At 44.2% G+C, this 22922-nt stretch overlaps 1 protein-coding gene across 1 annotated transcript in view; it reads left to right on the top strand.

Moving 5' to 3' along the window:
• LOC117732329 (cytosolic carboxypeptidase 4) overlaps positions 1–22922 on the top strand; it is a 186852-nt gene that overhangs the window by 131129 nt on the left and 32801 nt on the right. The gene's annotated exons all lie outside the window — the stretch shown is intronic.

Genomic DNA, 22922 nt, shown 5'->3' with positions numbered 1-22922 from the left:
TGCTTTGGCATTAACAACTTCTGAAAGCGGCCAGAACGGCAAGAATACTTAAAGCTCCTACAACGTTAAACAGCTTTGTATTTATTTCTCTTTTTTTTTAAAATTACTTACTAGTCTTCGTACATAAATAACAAAATGTGGCAGTGCATGTTAATATGAGGGGGTGGAGGGATGCATAATTTAAAGGCACGTGGATGGGGTGAGGAGCATATTAATTTAAATAGACATACACTCTTATTAATGATGTATTATTATTGAGAAACATTACACAACACTTATTTTAGTCCAACACTGCAGGACAGACACCAGGATGAAGTGACTACGTTCCCATAAGCTGTACTGCATTTTCAATTACGTTCCAAGGGAAACGTATTTTCAGGGATAGTGTAAACAGAGTTCAGGGATAGTGTAAACAGAGTTCAGGGATAGTGTAAACAGAGTTCAGGGAGAGTGTACACAGAGTTCATGGATAGTGTACACAGAGTTCATGGATAGTGTACACAGAGTTCAGGGATAGTGTAAACAGAGTTCAGGGATAGTGTACACAGAGTTCAGGGATAGTGTACACAGAGTTCAGGGATAGTGTAAACAGAGTTCAGGGATAGTGTAAACAGAGTTCAGGGATAGCGTAAACAGAGTTCAGGGATAGTGTAAACAGAGTTCAGGGATAGTGTAAACAGAGTTCAGGAATAGTGTACACAGAGTTCAGGGATAGTGTAAACAGAGTTCAGGGATAGTGTAAACAGAGTTCAGGAATAGTGTACACAGAGTTCAGGGATAGTGTACACAGAGTTCAGGAATAGTGTACACAGAGTTTAAGGTTAGTGTACACAGAGATTAAGGTTAGTGGTCACAGAGTTAGTGGACACAGAGTTAGTGGACACAGAGTTAGTGGACACAGAGTTTAGGGTTAGTGGACACAGAGTTAGTGGACACAGAGTTAGTGGACACAAAGTTTAGGGTTAGTAGACACAGAGTTAGTGGACACAGAGTTAGTGGACACAGAGTTAGTGGACACAGAGTTTAGGGTTAGTGGACACAGAGTTAGTGGACACAGAGTTAGTGGACACAGAGTTTAGGGTTAGTGGACACAGAGTTTAGGGTAAGTGGACACAGAGTTAGTGGACACAGAGTTAGTGTACACAGAGTTTAGGGTTAGTGGACACAGAGTTAGTGAACACAGAGTTAGTGGACACAGAGTTAATGGACACATAGTTAGTGGACACAGAGTTAATGGACACAGAGTTAGTGAACACAGAGTTAGTGGATACAGAGTTAGTGGACACAGAGTTAGTGGATACAGAGTTAGAGGACACAGAGTTAGTGGATACAGAGTTAGTGGACACAGAGTTAGTGGACACAGAGTTAGTAGACACAGAGTTAGTGGACACAGAGTTAGTGGATACAGAGTTAGTGGATACAGAGTTAGTGGACACAGAGTTAGTGGACACAGAGTTAGTGGATACAGAGTTAGTGGACACAGAGTTCAGGGTTAGTGGACACAGAGTTAGTGGACACAGAGTTAGTGGATACAAAGTTAGTGGACACATAGTTAATGGACACAGAGTTAATGGACACAGAGTTAGTGGACACAGAGTTCAGGGTTAGTGGACACAGAGTTAGTGGACACAGAGTTAGTGGATACAAAGTTAGTGGACACATAGTTAATGGACACAGAGTTAATGGACACAGAGTTAGTGGACACAGAGTTCAGGGTTAATGGACACAGAGTTAGTGGACACAGAGTTAGTGGATACAAAGTTAGTGGACACATAGTTAGTGGACACATAGTTAGTGGACACAGAGTTAGTGGACACAGAGTCAATGGACACAGAGTTAGTGGACACAGAGTTAGTGGACACAGAGTTCAGGGTTAGTGGACACATAGTTAGTGGACACAGAGTTAGTGGACACAGAGTTAGTGGACACAGAGTGAATGGACACAGAGTTAGTGGACACAGAGTTAGTGGACACAGAGTTCAGGGTTAGTGAACACAGAGTTAGTGGACACAGAGTTAGTGTACACAGAGTTAGTGGACACAGAGTTAGTGTACACAGAGTTTAGGGTTAGTGGACACAGAGTTATTGGACACAGAGTTAGTGCACACAGAGTTAGTGAACACAGAGTTAGTGGACACAGAGTTAATGGACACAAAGTTAGTGGACACAGAGTTAGTGTACACAGAGTTTAGGGTTAGTGGACGTAGAGTTAGTAAACACAAAGTTAGTGGACACAGAGTTAATGGACACAGAGTTAGTGGACACAGAGTTAATGGACACAGAGTTAGTGGACACAGAGTTTAGGGTTAGTGGACACAGAGTTAGTGGACACAGAGTTAGTGCACACAGAGTTAGTGCACACAGAGTTAGTGGACACATAGTTAGTGGACACAGAGCTAGTGGACACAGAGTTCAGGGTTAGTGGACACATAGTTAGTGGACACAGAGTTAGTGGACACAGAGTTAGTGGACACAGAGTTAGTGGACACATAGTTAGTGGACGCAGAGTTAGTGGACACAGAGTTAGTGAACACAGAGTTTAGGAATAGTGGACACAGAGTTAGTGAACACAGAGTTAGTGGACACAGAGTTAGTGGACACAGAGTTCAGGGTTAGTGGACACAGAGTTAGTGGACACAGAGTTAGTGGACACAGAGTTAGTGGACACAGAGTTAGTGAACACAGAGTTAGTGGACACAGAGTTAGTGGACACAGAGTTCAGGGTTAGTGGACACATAGTTAGTGGACACAGAGTTAGTGGACACAGAGTTAGTGGACACAGAGTTAGTGGACACATAGTTAGTGGACACAGAGTTAGTGGACACAGAGTTAGTGAACACAGAGTTAGTGGACACAGAGTTAGTGGACACAGAGTTCAGGGTTAGTGGACACATAGTTAGTGGACACAGAGTTAGTGGACACATAGTTAGTGGACACAGAGTTAGTGGACACAGAGTTAGTGAACACAGAGTTAGTGGACACAGAGTTAGTGGACACAGAGTTCAGTGTTAGTGGACACATAGTTAGTGGACACAGAGTAAGTGGACACAGATTTAGTGAACACAGAGTTTAGGGTTAGTGGACACAGAGTTAGTGACCACAGAGTTAGTGACCACAGAGTTAGTGGACACAGAGTTAGTGCACACAGAGTTAGTGGACACAGAGTTCAGAGTTAGTGGACACAGAGTTAGTGGACACAGAGTTAGTGGACACAGAGTTAGTGAACACAGAGTTAGTGGACACAGAGTTAGTGGACACAAAGTTAGTGAACACAGAATTTAGGGTTAGTGGACACAGAGTTAGTGGACACAGAGTTAATGGACACAGAGTTAGTGGACACAGAGTTAGTGGATACAGAGTTAGTGGACACAGAGTTAGTGGACACAGAGTTAGTGGATACAGAGTTAGTGGACACAGAGTTCAGGGTTAGTGGACACAGAGTTAGTGGACACAGAGTTAGTGGATACACAGTTAGTGGACACATAGTTAGTGGACACAGAGTTAATGGACACAGAGTTAGTGGACACAGAGTTCAGGGTTAATGGACACAGAGTTAGTGGACACAGAGTTAGTGGATACAAAGTTAGTGGACAATTAGTTAGTGGACACATAGTTCAGGGTTAGTGGACACAGAGTTAGTGGACACAGAGTTAGTGGATACAAAGTTAGTGGACACATAGTTAGTGGACACAGAGTTAGTGGACACAGAGTTAGTGGATACAAAATTAGTGGACACATAGTTAGTGGACACAGAGTTCAGGGTTAGTGGACACAGAGTTAGTGGACACAGAGTTAGTGGATACAAAGTTAGTGGACACATAGTTAGTGGACACATAGTTAATGGACACAGAGTTAGTGGACACAGAGTTAGTGGATACAAAGTTAGTGGACACATAGTTAGTGGACACAGAGTTCAGGGTTAGTGGACACAGAGTTAGTGGACACAGAGTTAGTGGACACAGAGTTAATGCACACAGAGTTAGTGGACACAGAGTTAGTGGACACAGAGTTCAGGGTTAGTGAACACAGAGTTAGTGGACACAGAGTTAGTGGACACAGAGTTAGTGGATACAAAGTTAGTGGACACATAGTTAGTGGACACAGAGTTCAGGGTTAGTGGACACAGAGTTAGTGGACACATAGTTAGTGGACACAGAGTTAATGCACACAGAGTTAGTGGACACAGAGTTAGTGGACACAGAGTTCAGGGTTAGTGAACACAGAGTTAGTGGACACAGAGTTAGTGGACACAGAGTTAGTGTACACAGAGTTTAGGGTTAGTGGACACAGAGTTATTGGACACAGAGTTAGTGCACACAGAGTTAGTGAACACAGAGTTAGTGGACACAGAGTTAATGGACACAAAGTTAGTGGACACAGAGTTAGTGTACACAGAGTTTAGGGTTAGTGGACATAGAGTTAGTAAACACAGAGTTAGTGGACACAGAGTTAATGGACAGAGAGTTAGTGGACACAGAGTTAGTGCACACAGAGTTAGTGAACACAGAGTTAGTGGACACAGAGTTAATGGACACAAAGTTAGTGGACACAGAGTTAGTGTACACAGAGTTTAGGGTTAGTGGACATAGAGTTAGTAAACACAGAGTTAGTGGACACAGAGTTAATGGACAGAGAGTTAGTGGACACAGAGTTAATGGACACAGAGTTAGTGGACACAGTTAGTGGACACAGAGTTTAGGGTTAGTGGACATAGAGTTAGTAAACACAGAGTTAGTGCACACAGAGTTAGTGGACACAGAGTTCAGGGTTAGTGGACACAGAGTTAGTGGACACAGAGTTCAGGGTTAGTGGACACAGAGTTAGTGGACATAGAGTTAGTGCACACAGAGTTAGTGGACACAGAGTTCAGGGTTAGTGGACACAGAGTTAGTGGACACAGAGTTAGTGCACACAGAGTTAGTGCACACAGAGTTAGTGGACACAGAGTTAGTGGACACAGGGTTAGTGGACACAGAGTTAGTGGACACAGAGTTAGTGGACACAGAGTTCAGGGTTAGTGGACACAGAGTTAGTGGACACAGAGTTAGTGGACACAGAGTTAGTGGACACAGAGTTAGTGGACACAGAGTTAGTGGACACAGAGTTAGTGGACACAGAGTTCAGTGTTAGTGGACACATAGTTAGTGGACACAGAGTAAGTGGACACAGATTTAGTGAACACAGAGTTTAGGGTTAGTGGACACAGAGTTAGTGACCACAGAGTTAGTGACCACAGAGTTAGTGGACACAGAGTTAGTGCACACAGAGTTAGTGGACACAGAGTTCAGAGTTAGTGGACACAGAGTTAGTGGACACAGAGTTAGTGGACACAGAGTTAGTGAACACAGAGTTAGTGGACACAGAGTTAGTGGACACAAAGTTAGTGAACACAGAATTTAGGGTTAGTGGACACAGAGTTAGTGGACACAGAGTTAATGGACACAGAGTTAGTGGACACAGAGTTAGTGGATACAGAGTTAGTGGACACAGAGTTAGTGGACACAGAGTTAGTGGATACAGAGTTAGTGGACACAGAGTTCAGGGTTAGTGGACACAGAGTTAGTGGACACAGAGTTAGTGGATACACAGTTAGTGGACACATAGTTAGTGGACACAGAGTTAATGGACACAGAGTTAGTGGACACAGAGTTCAGGGTTAATGGACACAGAGTTAGTGGACACAGAGTTAGTGGATACAAAGTTAGTGGACAATTAGTTAGTGGACACATAGTTCAGGGTTAGTGGACACAGAGTTAGTGGACACAGAGTTAGTGGATACAAAGTTAGTGGACACATAGTTAGTGGACACAGAGTTAGTGGACACAGAGTTAGTGGATACAAAATTAGTGGACACATAGTTAGTGGACACAGAGTTCAGGGTTAGTGGACACAGAGTTAGTGGACACAGAGTTAGTGGATACAAAGTTAGTGGACACATAGTTAGTGGACACATAGTTAATGGACACAGAGTTAGTGGACACAGAGTTAGTGGATACAAAGTTAGTGGACACATAGTTAGTGGACACAGAGTTCAGGGTTAGTGGACACAGAGTTAGTGGACACAGAGTTAGTGGACACAGAGTTAGTGCACACAGAGTTAGTGGACACAGAGTTCAGAGTTAGTGGACACAGAGTTAGTGGACACAGAGTTAGTGGACACAGAGTTAGTGAACACAGAGTTAGTGGACACAGAGTTAGTGGACACAAAGTTAGTGAACACAGAATTTAGGGTTAGTGGACACAGAGTTAGTGGACACAGAGTTAATGGACACAGAGTTAGTGGACACAGAGTTAGTGGATACAGAGTTAGTGGACACAGAGTTAGTGGACACAGAGTTAGTGGATACAGAGTTAGTGGACACAGAGTTCAGGGTTAGTGGACACAGAGTTAGTGGACACAGAGTTAGTGGATACACAGTTAGTGGACACATAGTTAGTGGACACAGAGTTAATGGACACAGAGTTAGTGGACACAGAGTTCAGGGTTAATGGACACAGAGTTAGTGGACACAGAGTTAGTGGATACAAAGTTAGTGGACAATTAGTTAGTGGACACATAGTTCAGGGTTAGTGGACACAGAGTTAGTGGACACAGAGTTAGTGGATACAAAGTTAGTGGACACATAGTTAGTGGACACAGAGTTAGTGGACACAGAGTTAGTGGATACAAAATTAGTGGACACATAGTTAGTGGACACAGAGTTCAGGGTTAGTGGACACAGAGTTAGTGGACACAGAGTTAGTGGATACAAAGTTAGTGGACACATAGTTAGTGGACACATAGTTAATGGACACAGAGTTAGTGGACACAGAGTTAGTGGATACAAAGTTAGTGGACACATAGTTAGTGGACACAGAGTTCAGGGTTAGTGGACACAGAGTTAGTGGACACAGAGTTAGTGGACACAGAGTTAATGCACACAGAGTTAGTGGACACAGAGTTAGTGGACACAGAGTTCAGGGTTAGTGAACACAGAGTTAGTGGACACAGAGTTAGTGGACACAGAGTTAGTGGATACAAAGTTAGTGGACACATAGTTAGTGGACACAGAGTTCAGGGTTAGTGGACACAGAGTTAGTGGACACATAGTTAGTGGACACAGAGTTAATGCACACAGAGTTAGTGGACACAGAGTTAGTGGACACAGAGTTCAGGGTTAGTGAACACAGAGTTAGTGGACACAGAGTTAGTGGACACAGAGTTAGTGTACACAGAGTTTAGGGTTAGTGGACACAGAGTTATTGGACACAGAGTTAGTGCACACAGAGTTAGTGAACACAGAGTTAGTGGACACAGAGTTAATGGACACAAAGTTAGTGGACACAGAGTTAGTGTACACAGAGTTTAGGGTTAGTGGACATAGAGTTAGTAAACACAGAGTTAGTGGACACAGAGTTAATGGACAGAGAGTTAGTGGACACAGAGTTAGTGCACACAGAGTTAGTGAACACAGAGTTAGTGGACACAGAGTTAATGGACACAAAGTTAGTGGACACAGAGTTAGTGTACACAGAGTTTAGGGTTAGTGGACATAGAGTTAGTAAACACAGAGTTAGTGGACACAGAGTTAATGGACAGAGAGTTAGTGGACACAGAGTTAATGGACACAGAGTTAGTGGACACAGTTAGTGGACACAGAGTTTAGGGTTAGTGGACATAGAGTTAGTAAACACAGAGTTAGTGCACACAGAGTTAGTGGACACAGAGTTCAGGGTTAGTGGACACAGAGTTAGTGGACACAGAGTTCAGGGTTAGTGGACACAGAGTTAGTGGACATAGAGTTAGTGCACACAGAGTTAGTGGACACAGAGTTCAGGGTTAGTGGACACAGAGTTAGTGGACACAGAGTTAGTGCACACAGAGTTAGTGCACACAGAGTTAGTGGACACAGAGTTAGTGGACACAGGGTTAGTGGACACAGAGTTAGTGGACACAGAGTTAGTGGACACAGAGTTCAGGGTTAGTGGACACAGAGTTAGTGGACACAGAGTTAGTGGACACAGAGCTAGTGGACACAGAGTTCAGGGTTAGTGGACACATAGTTAGTGGACACAGAGTTAGTGGACACAGAGTTAGTGGACACATAGTTAGTGGACACAGAGTTAGTGGACACAGAGTTAGTGAACACAGAGTTAAGGAATAGTGGACACAGAGTTAGTGAACACAGAGTTAGTGGACACAGAGTTAGTGGACACAGAGTTCAGGGTTAGTGGACACATAGTTAGTGGACACAGAGTTAGTGGACAGAGTTAGTGGACACATAGTTAGTGGACACATAGTTAGTGGACACAGAGTTAGTGGACACAGAGTTAGTGGACACAGAGTTAGTGGACAGAGTTAGTGGACACATAGTTAGTGGACACATAGTTAGTGGACACAGAGTTAGTGGACACAGAGTTAGTGAACACAGAGTTAGTGGACACAGAGTTCAGGGTTAGTGGACACAGAGTTAGTGGACACATAGTTAGTGGACACAGAGTTAGTGGACACAGAGTTAGTGGACACAGAGTTAATGGACACCGAGTTAGTGAACACAGAGTTAGTGGACACAGAGTTAGTGGACACAGAGTTCAGGGTTAGTGGACACATAGTTAGTGGACACAGAGTAAATGGACACAGATTTAGTGAACACAGAGTTTAGGGTTAGTGGACACAGAGTTAGTGACCACAGAGTTAGTGACCACAGAGTTAGTGGACACATAGTTAGTGGACACAGAGTAAGTGGACACAGATTTTGTGGACACAGAGTTCAGAGTTAGTGGACACAGAGTTAGTGAACACAGAGTTAGTGAACACAGAGTTAGTGGACACAGAGTTAGTGGACACAGAGTTAGTGGACACAGAGTTAGTGAACACATAGTTTAGGGTTAGTGGACACAGAGTTAGTGGACACAGAGTTAGTGGACACAGAGTTAGTGGATACAGAGTTAGTGGACACAGAGTTAGTGGACACAGAGTTAGTGGACACAGAGTTAGTGGACACAGAGTTAGTGGATACAGAGTTAGTGGACACAGAGTTAGTGGACACAGAGTTAGTGGATACAGAGTTAGTGGACACAGAGTTCAGGGTTAGTGGACACAGAGTTAGTGGACACAGAGTTAGTGGATACAAAGTTAGTGGACACATAGTTAGTGGACACAGAGTTAATGGACACAGAGTTAGTGGACACAGAGTTCAGGGTTAATGGACACAGAGTTAGTGGACACAGAGTTAGTGGATACAAAGTTAGTGGACACATAGTTAGTGGACACAGAGTTAGTGGACACAGAGTCAATGGACACAGAGTTAGTGGACACAGAGTTAGTGGACACAGAGTTCAGGGTTAGTGGACACATAGTTAGTGGACACAGAGTTAGTGGACACAGAGTTAGTGGACACAGAGTTAATGGACACAGAGTTACTGGACACAGAGTTAGTGGACACAGAGTTCAGGGTTAGTGAACACAGAGTTAGTGGACACAGAGTTAGTGTACACAGAGTTAGTGGACACAGAGTTAGTGTACACAGAGTTTAGGGTTAGTGGACACAGAGTTATTGGACACAGAGTTAGTGCACACAGAGTTAGTGAACACAGAGTTAGTGGACACCGAGTTAATGGACACAAAGTTAGTGGACACAGAGTTAGTGTACACAGAGTTTAGGGTTAGTGGACATAGAGTTAGTAAACACAGAGTTAGTGGACACAGAGTTAATGGACACAGAGTTAGTGGACACAGAGTTAATGGACACAGAGTTAGTGGACACAGTTAGTGGACACAGAGTTTAGGGTTAGTGGACATAGAGTTAGTAAACACAGAGTTAGTGCACACAGAGTTAGTGGACACAGAGTTCAGGGTTAGTGGACACAGAGTTAGTGGACACAGAGTTAGTGCACACAGAGTTAGTGCACACAGAGTTAGTGGACACAGAGTTAGTGGACACAGGGTTAGTGGACACAGAGTTAGTGGACACAGAGTTAGTGCACACAGAGTTAGTGCACACAGAGTTAGTGGACACAGAGTTAGTGGACACAGGGTTAGTGGACACAGAGTTAGTGGACACAGAGTTAGTGGACACAGAGTTCAGGGTTAGTGGACACATAGTTAGTGGACACAGAGTTAGTGGACACATAGTTAGTGGACACAGAGTTAGTGGACACAGAGTTAGTGGACACAGAGTTAGTGCACACAGAGTTAGTGGACACAGAGTTCAGAGTTAGTGGACACAGAGTTAGTGCACACAGAGTTAGTGGACACAGAGTTCAGAGTTAGTGGACACAGAGTTAGTGGACACAGAGTTAGTGGACACAGAGTTAGTGGACACAGAGTTAGTGGACTCAGAGTTAGTGGACACAAAGTTAGTGAACACAGAATTTAGGGTTAGTGGACACAGAGTTAGTGGACACAGAGTTAATGGACACAGAGTTAGTGGACACAGAGTTAGTGGATACAGAGTTAGTGGACACAGAGTTAGTGGACACAGAGTTAGTGGATACAGAGTTAGTGGACACAGAGTTCAGGGTTAGTGGACACAGAGTTAGTGGACACAGAGTTAGTGGATACACAGTTAGTGGACACATAGTTAGTAGACACAGAGTTAATGGACACAGAGTTAGTGGACACAGAGTTCAGGGTTAATGGACACAGAGTTAGTGGACACAGAGTTAGTGGATACAAAGTTAGTGGACACATAGTTAGTAGACACAGAGTTAATGGACACAGAGTTAGTGGACACAGAGTTCAGGGTTAATGGACACAGAGTTAGTGGACACAGAGTTAGTGGATACAAAGTTAGTGGACACAGAGTTAGTGGACACAGAGTTAGTGGACACAGAGTTAGTGGATACAAAGTTAGTGGACACATAGTTAGTGGACACAGAGTTAGTGGACACAGAGTTAGTGGATACAAAATTAGTGGACACATAGTTAGTGGACACAGAGTTCAGGGTTAGTGGACACAGAGTTAGTGGACACAGAGTTAGTGGATACAAAGTTAGTGGACACATAGTTAGTGGACACATAGTTAATGGACACAGAGTTAGTGGACACAGAGTTAGTGGATACAAAGTTAGTGGACACATAGTTAGTGGACACAGAGTTCAGGGTTAGTAGACACAGAGTTAGTGGACACAGAGTTAGTGGACACAGAGTTAATGGACACAGAGTTAGTGGACACAGAGTTAGTGGACACAGAGTTCAGGGTTAGTGAACACAGAGTTAGTGGACACAGAGTTAGTGGACACAGAGTTAGTGTACACAGAGTTTAGGGTTAGTGGACACAGAGTTATTGGACACAGAGTTAGTGCACACAGAGTTAGTGAACACAGAGTTAGTGGACACAGAGTTAATGGACACAAAGTTAGTGGACACAGAGTTAGTGTACACAGAGTTTAGGGTTAGTGGACATAGAGTTAGTAAACACAGAGTTAGTGGACACAGAGTTAATGGACACAGAGTTAGTGGACACAGAGTTAATGGACACAGAGTTAGTGGACACAGTTAGTGGACACAGAGTTTAGAGTTAGTGGACATAGAGTTAGTAAACACAGAGTTAGTGGACACAGAGTTAGTGGACACAGAGTTAGTGTACACAGAGTTTAGGGTTAGTGGACACAGAGTTATTGGACACAGAGTTAGTGCACACAGAGTTAGTGAACACAGAGTTAGTGGACACAGAGTTAATGGACACAAAGTTAGTGGACACAGAGTTAGTGTACACAGAGTTTAGGGTTAGTGGACATAGAGTTAGTAAACACAGAGTTAGTGGACACAGAGTTAATGGACACAGAGTTAGTGGACACAGAGTTAATGGACACAGAGTTAGTGGACACAGTTAGTGGACACAGAGTTTAGGGTTAGTGGACATAGAGTTAGTAAACACAGAGTTAGTGCACACAGAGTTAGTGGACACAGAGTTCAGGGTTAGTGGACACAGAGTTAGTGGACACAGAGTTCAGGGTTAGTGGACACAGAGTTAGTGGACATAGAGTTAGTGCACACAGAGTTAGTGGACACAGAGTTCAGGGTTAGTGGACACAGAGTTAGTGGACACAGAGTTAGTGCACACAGAGTTAGTGCACACAGAGTTAGTGGACACAGAGTTAGTGGACTAAGGGTTAGTGGACACAGAGTTAGTAGACACAGAGTTAGTGGACACAGAGTTCAGGGTTAGTGGACACAGAGTTAGTGGACACAGAGTTAGTGGACACAGAGCTAGTGGACACAGAGTTCAGGGTTAGTGGACACATAGTTAGTGGACACAGAGTTAGTGGACACAGAGTTAGTGGACACATAGTTAGTGGACACAGAGTTAGTGGACACAGAGTTAGTGAACACAGAGTTAAGGAATAGTGGACACAGAGTTAGTGAACACAGAGTTAGTGGACACAGAGTTAGTGGACACAGAGTTCAGGGTTAGTGGACACATAGTTAGTGGACACAGAGTTAGTGGACAGAGTTAGTGGACACATAGTTAGTGGACACAGAGTTAGTGGACACAGAGTTAGTGAACACAGAGTTAGTGGACACAGAGTTCAGGGTTAGTGGACACAGAGTTAGTGGACACATAGTTAGTGGACACAGAGTTAGTGGACACAGAGTTAGTGGACACAGAGTTAGTGGACACCGAGTTAGTGAACACAGAGTTAGTGGACACAGAGTTCAGGGTTAGTGGACACATAGTTAGTGGACACAGAGTAAGTGGACACAGATTTAGTGAACACAGAGTTTAGGGTTAGTGGACACAGAGTTAGTGACCACAGAGTTAGTGACCACAGAGTTAGTGGACACATAGTTAGTGGACACAGAGTTAGTGGACACAGAGTTAGTGGACACAGAGTTAGTGGACACAGAGTTAGTGGACACCGAGTTAGTGAACACAGTTAGTGCACACAGAGTTAGTGGACACAGAGTTCAGGGTTAGTGGACACAGAGTTAGTGGACACAGAGTTCAGGGTTAGTGGACACAGAGTTAGTGGACATAGAGTTAGTGCACACAGAGTTAGTGGACACAGAGTTCAGAGTTAGTGGACACAGAGTTAGTGGACACAGAGTTAGTGCACACAGAGTTAGTGCACACAGAGTTAGTGGACACAGAGTTAGTGGACACAGGGTTAGTGGACACAGAGTTAGTAGACACAGAGTTAGTGGACACAGAGTTCAGGGTTAGTGGACACAGAGTTAGTGGACACAGAGTTAGTGGACACAGAGCTAGTGGACACAGAGTTCAGGGTTTGTGGACACATAGTTAGTGGACACAGAGTTAGTGGACACAGAGTTAGTGGACACAGAGTTAGTGAACACAGAGTTAAGGAATAGTGGACACAGAGTTAGTGAACACAGAGTTAGTGGACACAGAGTTAGTGGACACAGAGTTCAGGGTTTGTGGACACATAGTTAGTGGACACAGAGTTAGTGGACAGAGTTAGTGGACACATAGTTAGTGGACACATAGTTAGTGGACACAGAGTTAGTGGACACAGAGTTAGTGAACACAGAGTTAGTGGACACAGAGTTAGTGGACACAGAGTTCAGGGTTAGTGGACACATAGTTAGTGGACACAGAGTTAGTGGACAGAGTTAGTGGACACATAGTTAGTGGACACATAGTTAGTGGACACAGAGTTAGTGGACACAGAGTTAGTGAACACAGAGTTAGTGGACACAGAGTTCAGGGTTAGTGGACACAGAGTTAGTGGACACATAGTTAGTGGACACAGAGTTAGTGGACACAGAGTTAGTGGACACAGAGTTAGTGGACACCGAGTTAGTGAACACAGAGTTAGTGGACACAGAGTTAGTGGACACAGAGTTCAGGGTTAGTGGACACATAGTTAGTGGACACAGAGTAAATGGACACAGATTTAGTGAACACAGAGTTTAGGGTTAGTGGACACAGAGTTAGTGACCACAGAGTTAGTGACCACAGAGTTAGTGGACACATAGTTAGTGGACACAGAGTTAGTGGACACAGAGTTAGTGGACACAGAGTTCAGAGTTAGTGGACACAGAGTTAGTGGACACAGAGTTAGTGAACACAGAGTTAGTGAACACAGAGTTAGTGGACACAGAGTTAGTGGACACAGAGTTAGTGGACACAGAGTTAGTGAACACAGAGTTTAGGGTTAGTGGACACAGAGTTAGTGGACACAGAGTTCAGGGTTAATGGACACGGAGTTAGTGGACACAGAGTTAGTGGATACAAAGTTAGTGGACACATAGTTAGTGGACACAGAGTTAGTGGACACAGAGTCAATGGACACAGAGTTAGTGGACACAGAGTTAGTGGACACAGAGTTCAGGGTTAGTGGACACATAGTTAGTGGACACAGAGTTAGTGGACACAGAGTTAGTGGACACAGAGTTAATGGACACAGAGTTCCTGGACACAGAGTTAGTGGACACAGAGTTCAGGGTTAGTGAACACAGAGTTAGTGGACACAGAGTTAGTGTACACAGAGTTAGTGGACACAGAGTTAGTGTACACAGAGTTAGTGGACACAGAGTTAATGGACACAGAGTTCCTGGACACAGAGTTAGTGGACACAGAGTTCAGGGTTAGTGAACACAGAGTTAGTGGACACAGAGTTAGTGTACACAGAGTTAGTGGACACAGAGTTAGTGTACACAGAGTTTAGGGTTAGTGGACACAGAGTTATTGGACACAGAGTTAGTGCACACAGAGTTAGTGAACACAGAGTTAGTGGACACCGAGTTAATGGACACAAAGTTAGTGGACACAGAGTTAGTGTACACAGAGTTTAGGGTTAGTGGACATAGAGTTAGTAAACACAGAGTTAGTGGACACAGAGTTAATGGACACAGAGTTAGTGGACACAGAGTTAATGGACACAGAGTTAGTGGACACAGTTAGTGGACACAGAGTTTAGGGTTAGTGGACACAGAGTTAGTGGACACAGAGTTAGTGCACACAGAGTTAGTGGACACAGGGTTAGTGGACACAGAGTTAGTGGACACAGAGTTAGTGCACACAGAGTTAGTGCACACAGAGTTAGTGGACACAGAGTTAGTGGACACAGGGTTAGTGGACACAGAGTTAGTGGACACAGAGTTAGTGGACACAGAGTTTAGGGTTAGTGGACACAGAGTTAGTGGACACAGAGCTAGTGGACACAGAGTTCAGGGTTAGTGGACACATAGTTAGTGGACACAGAGTTAGTGGACACATAGTTAGTGGACACAGAGTTAGTGGACACAGAGTTAGTGGACACAGAGTTAGTGCACACAGAGTTCAGAGTTAGTGGACACAGAGTTAGTGGACACAGAGTTAGTGGACACAGAGTTAGTGGACACAGAGTTAGTGGATACAGAGTTAGTGGACACAGAGTTCAGGGTTAGTGGACACAGAGTTAGTGGACACAGAGTTAGTGGATACACAGTTAGTGGACACATAGTTAGTGGACACAGAGTTAATGGACACAGAGTTAGTGGACACAGAGTTCAGGGTTAATGGACACAGAGTTAGTGGACACAGAGTTAGTGGATACAAAGTTAGTGGACAATTAGTTAGTGGACACATAGTTCAGGGTTAGTGGACACAGAGTTAGTGGACACAGAGTTAGTGGATACAAAGTTAGTGGACACATAGTTAGTGGACACAGAGTTAGTGGACACAGAGTTAGTGGATACAAAATTAGTGGACACATAGTTAGTGGACACAGAGTTCAGGGTTAGTGGACACAGAGTTAGTGGACACAGAGTTAGTGGATACAAAGTTAGTGGACACATAGTTAGTGGACACATAGTTAATGGACACAGAGTTAGTAGACACAGAGTTAGTGGATACAAAGTTAGTGGACACATAGTTAGTGGACACAGAGTTCAGGGTTAGTAGACACAGAGTTAGTGGACACAGAGTTAGTGGACACAGAGTTAATGGACACAGAGTTAGTGGACACAGAGTTAGTGGACACAGAGTTCAGGGTTAGTGAACACAGAGTTAGTGGACACAGAGTTAGTGGACACAGAGTTAGTGTACACAGAGTTTAGGGTTAGTGGACACAGAGTTATTGGACACAGAGTTAGTGCACACAGAGTTAGTGAACACAGAGTTAGTGGACACAGAGTTAATGGACACAAAGTTAGTGGACACAGAGTTAGTGTACACAGAGTTTAGGGTTAGTGGACATAGAGTTAGTAAACACAGAGTTAGTGGACACAGAGTTAATGGACACAGAGTTAGTGGACACAGAGTTAATGGACACAGAGTTAGTGGACACAGTTAGTGGACACAGAGTTTAGGGTTAGTGGACATAGAGTTAGTAAACACAGAGTTAGTGCACACAGAGTTAGTGGACACAGAGTTCAGGGTTAGTGGACACAGAGTTAGTGGACACAGAGTTCAGGGTTAGTGGACACAGAGTTAGTGGACATAGAGTTAGTGCACACAGAGTTAGTGGACACAGAGTTCAGGGTTAGTGGACACAGAGTTAGTGGACACAGAGTTAGTGCACACAGAGTTAGTGCACACAGAGTTAGTGGACACAGAGTTAGTGGACACAGGGTTAGTGGACACAGAGTTAGTAGACACAGAGTTAGTGGACACAGAGTTCAGGGTTAGTGGACACAGAGTTAGTGGACACAGATTTAGTGAACACAGAGTTTAGGGTTAGTGGACACAGAGTTAGTGACCACAGAGTTAGTGACCACAGAGTTAGTGGACACATAGTTAGTGGACACAGAGTTAGTGGACACAGAGTTAGTGGACACAGAGTTCAGAGTTAGTGGACACAGAGTTAGTGGACACAGAGTTAGTGAACACAGAGTTAGTGAACACAGAGTTAGTGGACACAGAGTTAGTGGACACAGAGTTAGTGGACACAGAGTTAGTGAACACAGAGTTTAGGGTTAGTGGACACAGAGTTAGTGGACACAGAGTTCAGGGTTAATGGACACGGAGTTAGTGGACACAGAGTTAGTGGATACAAAGTTAGTGGACACATAGTTAGTGGACACAGAGTTAGTGGACACAGAGTCAATGGACACAGAGTTAGTGGACACAGAGTTAGTGGACACAGAGTTCAGGGTTAGTGGACACATAGTTAGTGGACACAGAGTTAGTGGACACAGAGTTAGTGGACACAGAGTTAATGGACACAGAGTTCCTGGACACAGAGTTAGTGGACACAGAGTTCAGGGTTAGTGAACACAGAGTTAGTGGACACAGAGTTAGTGTACACAGAGTTAGTGGACACAGAGTTAGTGTACACAGAGTTAGTGGACACAGAGTTAATGGACACAGAGTTCCTGGACACAGAGTTAGTGGACACAGAGTTCAGGGTTAGTGAACACAGAGTTAGTGGACACAGAGTTAGTGTACACAGAGTTAGTGGACACAGAGTTAGTGTACACAGAGTTTAGGGTTAGTGGACACAGAGTTATTGGACACAGAGTTAGTGCACACAGAGTTAGTGAACACAGAGTTAGTGGACACCGAGTTAATGGACACAAAGTTAGTGGACACAGAGTTAGTGTACACAGAGTTTAGGGTTAGTGGACATAGAGTTAGTAAACACAGAGTTAGTGGACACAGAGTTAATGGACACAGAGTTAGTGGACACAGAGTTAATGGACACAGAGTTAGTGGACACAGTTAGTGGACACAGAGTTTAGGGTTAGTGGACACAGAGTTAGTGGACACAGAGTTAGTGCACACAGAGTTAGTGGACACAGGGTTAGTGGACACAGAGTTAGTGGACACAGAGTTAGTGCACACAGAGTTAGTGCACACAGAGTTAGTGGACACAGAGTTAGTGGACACAGGGTTAGTGGACACAGAGTTAGTGGACACAGAGTTAGTGGACACAGAGTTTAGGGTTAGTGGACACAGAGTTAGTGGACACAGAGCTAGTGGACACAGAGTTCAGGGTTAGTGGACACATAGTTAGTGGACACAGAGTTAGTGGACACATAGTTAGTGGACACAGAGTTAGTGGACACAGAGTTAGTGGACACAGAGTTAGTGCACACAGAGTTCAGAGTTAGTGGACACAGAGTTAGTGGACACAGAGTTAGTGGACACAGAGTTAGTGGACACAGAGTTAGTGGATACAGAGTTAGTGGACACAGAGTTCAGGGTTAGTGGACACAGAGTTAGTGGACACAGAGTTAGTGGATACACAGTTAGTGGACACATAGTTAGTGGACACAGAGTTAATGGACACAGAGTTAGTGGACACAGAGTTCAGGGTTAATGGACACAGAGTTAGTGGACACAGAGTTAGTGGATACAAAGTTAGTGGACAATTAGTTAGTGGACACATAGTTCAGGGTTAGTGGACACAGAGTTAGTGGACACAGAGTTAGTGGATACAAAGTTAGTGGACACATAGTTAGTGGACACAGAGTTAGTGGACACAGAGTTAGTGGATACAAAATTAGTGGACACATAGTTAGTGGACACAGAGTTCAGGGTTAGTGGACACAGAGTTAGTGGACACAGAGTTATTGGATACAAAGTTAGTGGACACATAGTTAGTGGACACATAGTTAATGGACACAGAGTTAGTAGACACAGAGTTAGTGGATACAAAGTTAGTGGACACATAGTTAGTGGACACAGAGTTCAGGGTTAGTAGACACAGAGTTAGTGGACACAGAGTTAGTGGACACAGAGTTAATGGACACAGAGTTAGTGGACACAGAGTTAGTGGACACAGAGTTCAGGGTTAGTGAACACAGAGTTAGTGGACACAGAGTTAGTGGACACAGAGTTAGTGTACACAGAGTTTAGGGTTAGTGGACACAGAGTTATTGGACACAGAGTTAGTGCACACAGAGTTAGTGAACACAGAGTTAGTGGACACAGAGTTAATGGACACAAAGTTAGTGGACACAGAGTTAGTGTACACAGAGTTTAGGGTTAGTGGACATAGAGTTAGTAAACACAGAGTTAGTGGACACAGAGTTAATGGACACAGAGTTAGTGGACACAGAGTTAATGGACACAGAGTTAGTGGACACAGTTAGTGGACACAGAGTTTAGGGTTAGTGGACATAGAGTTAGTAAACACAGAGTTAGTGCACACAGAGTTAGTGGACACAGAGTTCAGGGTTAGTGGACACAGAGTTAGTGGACACAGAGTTCAGGGTTAGTGGACACAGAGTTAGTGGACATAGAGTTAGTGCACACAGAGTTAGTGGACACAGAGTTCAGGGTTAGTGGACACAGAGTTAGTGGACACAGAGTTAGTGCACACAGAGTTAGTGCACACAGAGTTAGTGGACACAGAGTTAGTGGACACAGGGTTAGTGGACACAGAGTTAGTAGACACAGAGTTAGTGGACACAGAGTTCAGGGTTAGTGGACACAGAGTTAGTGGACACAGAGTTAGTAAACACAGAGTTAGTGGACACAGAGTTAGTGAACACAGAGTTAAGGAATAGTGGACACAGAGTTAGTGAACACAGAGTTAGTGGACACAGAGTTAGTGGACACAGAGTTAGTGGACACAGAGTTAGTGAACACAGAGTTAGTGGACACAGAGTTAGTGGACACAGAGTTAGTGCACACAGAGTTAATGGACACAGAGTTAGTGGACACAGGGTTAGTGGACACAGAGTTAGTAGACACAGAGTTAGTGGACACAGAGTTCAGGGTTAGTGGACACAGAGTTAGTGGACACAGAGTTAGTGGACACAGAGCTAGTGGACACAGAGTTCAGGGTTAGTGGACACATAGTTAGTGGACACAGAGTTAGTGGACACAGAGTTAGTGGACACAGAGTTAGTGGACACATAGTTAGTGGACACAGAGTTAGTGGACACAGAGTTAGTGGACACAGAGTTAGTGGACACAGAGTTAGTGGACACAGAGTTAGTGGACACCGAGTTAGTGGACACATAGTTAGTGGACACAGAGTTAGTGGACACAGAGTTAGTGGACACAGAGTTAGTGGACACAGAGTTAGTGGACACCGAGTTAGTGAACACAGAGTTAGTGGACACAGAGTTAGTGGACACAGAGTTCAGGGTTAGTGGACACATAGTTAGTGGACACAGAGTAAGTGGACACAGAGTTAGTGAACACAGAGTTAGTGAACACAGAGTTAGTGGACACAGAGTTAGTGGACACAGAGTTAGTGAACACAGAGTTTAGGGTTAGTGGACACAGAGTTAGTGGACACAGAGTTAATGGACACAGAGTTAGTGGACACAGAGTTCAGGGTTAATGGACACAGAGTTAGTGGACAAAGAGTTAGTGGATACAAAGTTAGTGGACACATAGTTAGTGGACACAGAGTTAGTGGACACAGAGTCAATGGACACAGAGTTAGTGGACACAGAGTTAGTGGACACAGAGTTCAGGGTTAGTGGACACATAGTTAGTGGACACAGAGTTAGTGGACACAGAGTTAGTGGACACAGAGTTAATGGACACAGAGTTACTGGACACAGAGTTAGTGGACACAGAGTTCAGGGTTAGTGAACACAGAGTTAGTGGACACAGAGTTAGTGTACACAGAGTTAGTGGACACAGAGTTAGTGTACACAGAGTTTAGGGTTAGTGGACATAGAGTTAGTGGACACAGAGTTAGTGCACACAGAGTTAGTGGACACAGAGTTAGTGGACACAGAGTTAGTGTACACAGAGTTAGTGGACACAGAGTTAGTGTACACAGAGTTAGTGGACACAGAGTTAGTGGACACAGAGTTTAGGGTTAGTGGACATAGAGTTAGTAAACACAGAGTTAGTGCACACAGAGTTAGTGCACACAGAGTTAGTGGACACAGAGTTAGTGGACACAGGGTTAGTGGACACAAAGTTCAGGGTTAGTGGACACAGAGTTAGTGGACACAGAGTTAGTGCACACAGAGTTAGTGGACACAGAGTTAGTGGACACAGGGTTAGTGGACACAGAGTTAGTGGACACAGAGTTAGTGCACACAGAGTTAGTGGACACAGAGTTAGTGGACACAGGGTTAGTGGACACAGAGTTAGTGGACACAGAGTTAGTGGACACAGAGTTCAGGGTTAGTGGACACAGAGTTAGTGGACACAGAGTTAGTGGACACAGAGCTAGTGGACACAGAGTTCAGGGTTAGTGGACACATAGTTAGTGGACACAGAGTTAGTGGACACATAGTTAGTGGACACAGAGTTAGTGGACACAGAGTTAGTGGACACAGAGTTAGTGGACACAGAGTTAGTGGACACAGAGTTTAGGAATAGTGGACACAGAGTTAGTGGACACAGAGTTAGTGGACACAGAGTTCAGGGTTAGTGGACACATAGTTAGTGGACACAGAGTTAGTGGACACATAGTTAGTGGACACAGAGTTAGTGAACACAGAGTTAGTGGACACAGAGTTAGTGGACACAGAGTTCAGGGTTAGTGGACACAGAGTTAGTGGACACAGAGTTAGTGGACACATAGTTAGTGGACACAGAGTTAGTGGACACAGAGTTAGTGAACACAGAGTTAGTGAACACAGAGTTAGTGGACACAGAGTTCAGGGTTAGTGGACACATAGTTAGTGGACACAGAGTTAGTGCACACAGATTTAGTGAACACAGAGTTTAGGGTTAGTGACCACAGAGTTAGTGACCACAGAGTTAGTGGACACATAGTTAGTGGACACAGAGTTAGTGGACACAGAGTTAGTGGACACAGAGTTAGTGGATACAAAATTAGTGGACACATAGTTAGTGGACACAGAGTTCAGGGTTAGTGGACACAGAGTTAGTGGACACAGAGTTAGTGGATACAAAGTTAGTGGACACATAGTTAGTGGACACATAGTTAATGGACACAGAGTTAGTGGACACAGAGTTAGTGGATACAAAGTTAGTGGACACATAGTTAGTGGACACAGAGTTCAGGGTTAGTGGACACAGAGTTAGTGGACACAGAGTTAGTGGACACAGAGTTAATGGACACAGAGTTAGTGGACACAGAGTTAATGGACACAGAGTTCAGGGTTAGTGAACACAGAGTTAGTGGACACAGAGTTAGTGGACACAGAGTTAGTGTACACAGAGTTTAGGGTTAGTGAACACAGAGTTATTGGACACAGAGTTAGTGCACACAGAGTTAGTGAACACAGAGTTAGTGGACACAGAGTTAATGGACACAAAGTTAGTGGACACAGAGTTAGTGTACACAGAGTTTAGGGTTAGTGGACATAGAGTTAGTAAACACAGAGTTAGTGGACACAGAGTTAATGGACACATAGTTAGTGGACACAGAGTTAATGGACACAGAGTTAGTGGACACAGTTAGTGGACACAGAGTTTAGGGTTAGTGGACATAGAGTTAGTAAACACAGAGTTAGTGCACACAGAGTTAGTGGACACAGAGTTCAGGGTTAGTGGACACAGAGTTAGTGGACACAGAGTTCAGGGTTAGTGGACACAGAGTTAGTGGACATAGAGTTAGTGCACACAGAGTTAGTGGACACAGAGTTCAAGTTTAGTGGACACAGAGTTAGTGGACATAGAGTTAGTGCACACAGAGTTAGTGGACACAGAGTTCAAGTTTAGTGGACACAGAGTTAGTGGACACAGAGTTCAGGGTTAGTGGACACAGAGTTATTGAACACAGAGTTTAGGGTTAGTGGACACAGAGTTAGTGGACACAGAGTTAGTGCACACATAGTTAGTGCACACAGAGTTCAGGGTTAGTGGACACAGAGTTAGTGGACACAGAGTTAGTGGACACAGAGTTAGTGCACACAGAGTTCAGGGTTAGTGGACACAGAGTTAGTGGACACAGAGTTAGTGCACACAGAGTTAGTGCACACAGAGTTAGTGGACACAGAGTTCAGGGTTAGTGGACACATAGTTAGTGCACACAGAGTTCAGGGTTAGTGGACACAGAGTTAGTGGACACAGAGTTAGTGGACACAGAGTTAGTGGACACAGAGTTCAGGGTTAGTGGACACAGAGTTAGTGCACACAGAGTTCAGGGTTAGTGGACACAGA

This window comes from Cyclopterus lumpus, chromosome 6 (assembly GCF_009769545.1).
Source record: "Cyclopterus lumpus isolate fCycLum1 chromosome 6, fCycLum1.pri, whole genome shotgun sequence".
NCBI lineage: Eukaryota > Metazoa > Chordata > Actinopteri > Perciformes > Cyclopteridae > Cyclopterus > Cyclopterus lumpus.
The sequence above is the reverse complement of the archived record's forward strand: the minus strand, read 5'-3'. Positions and strand labels throughout refer to the sequence as shown.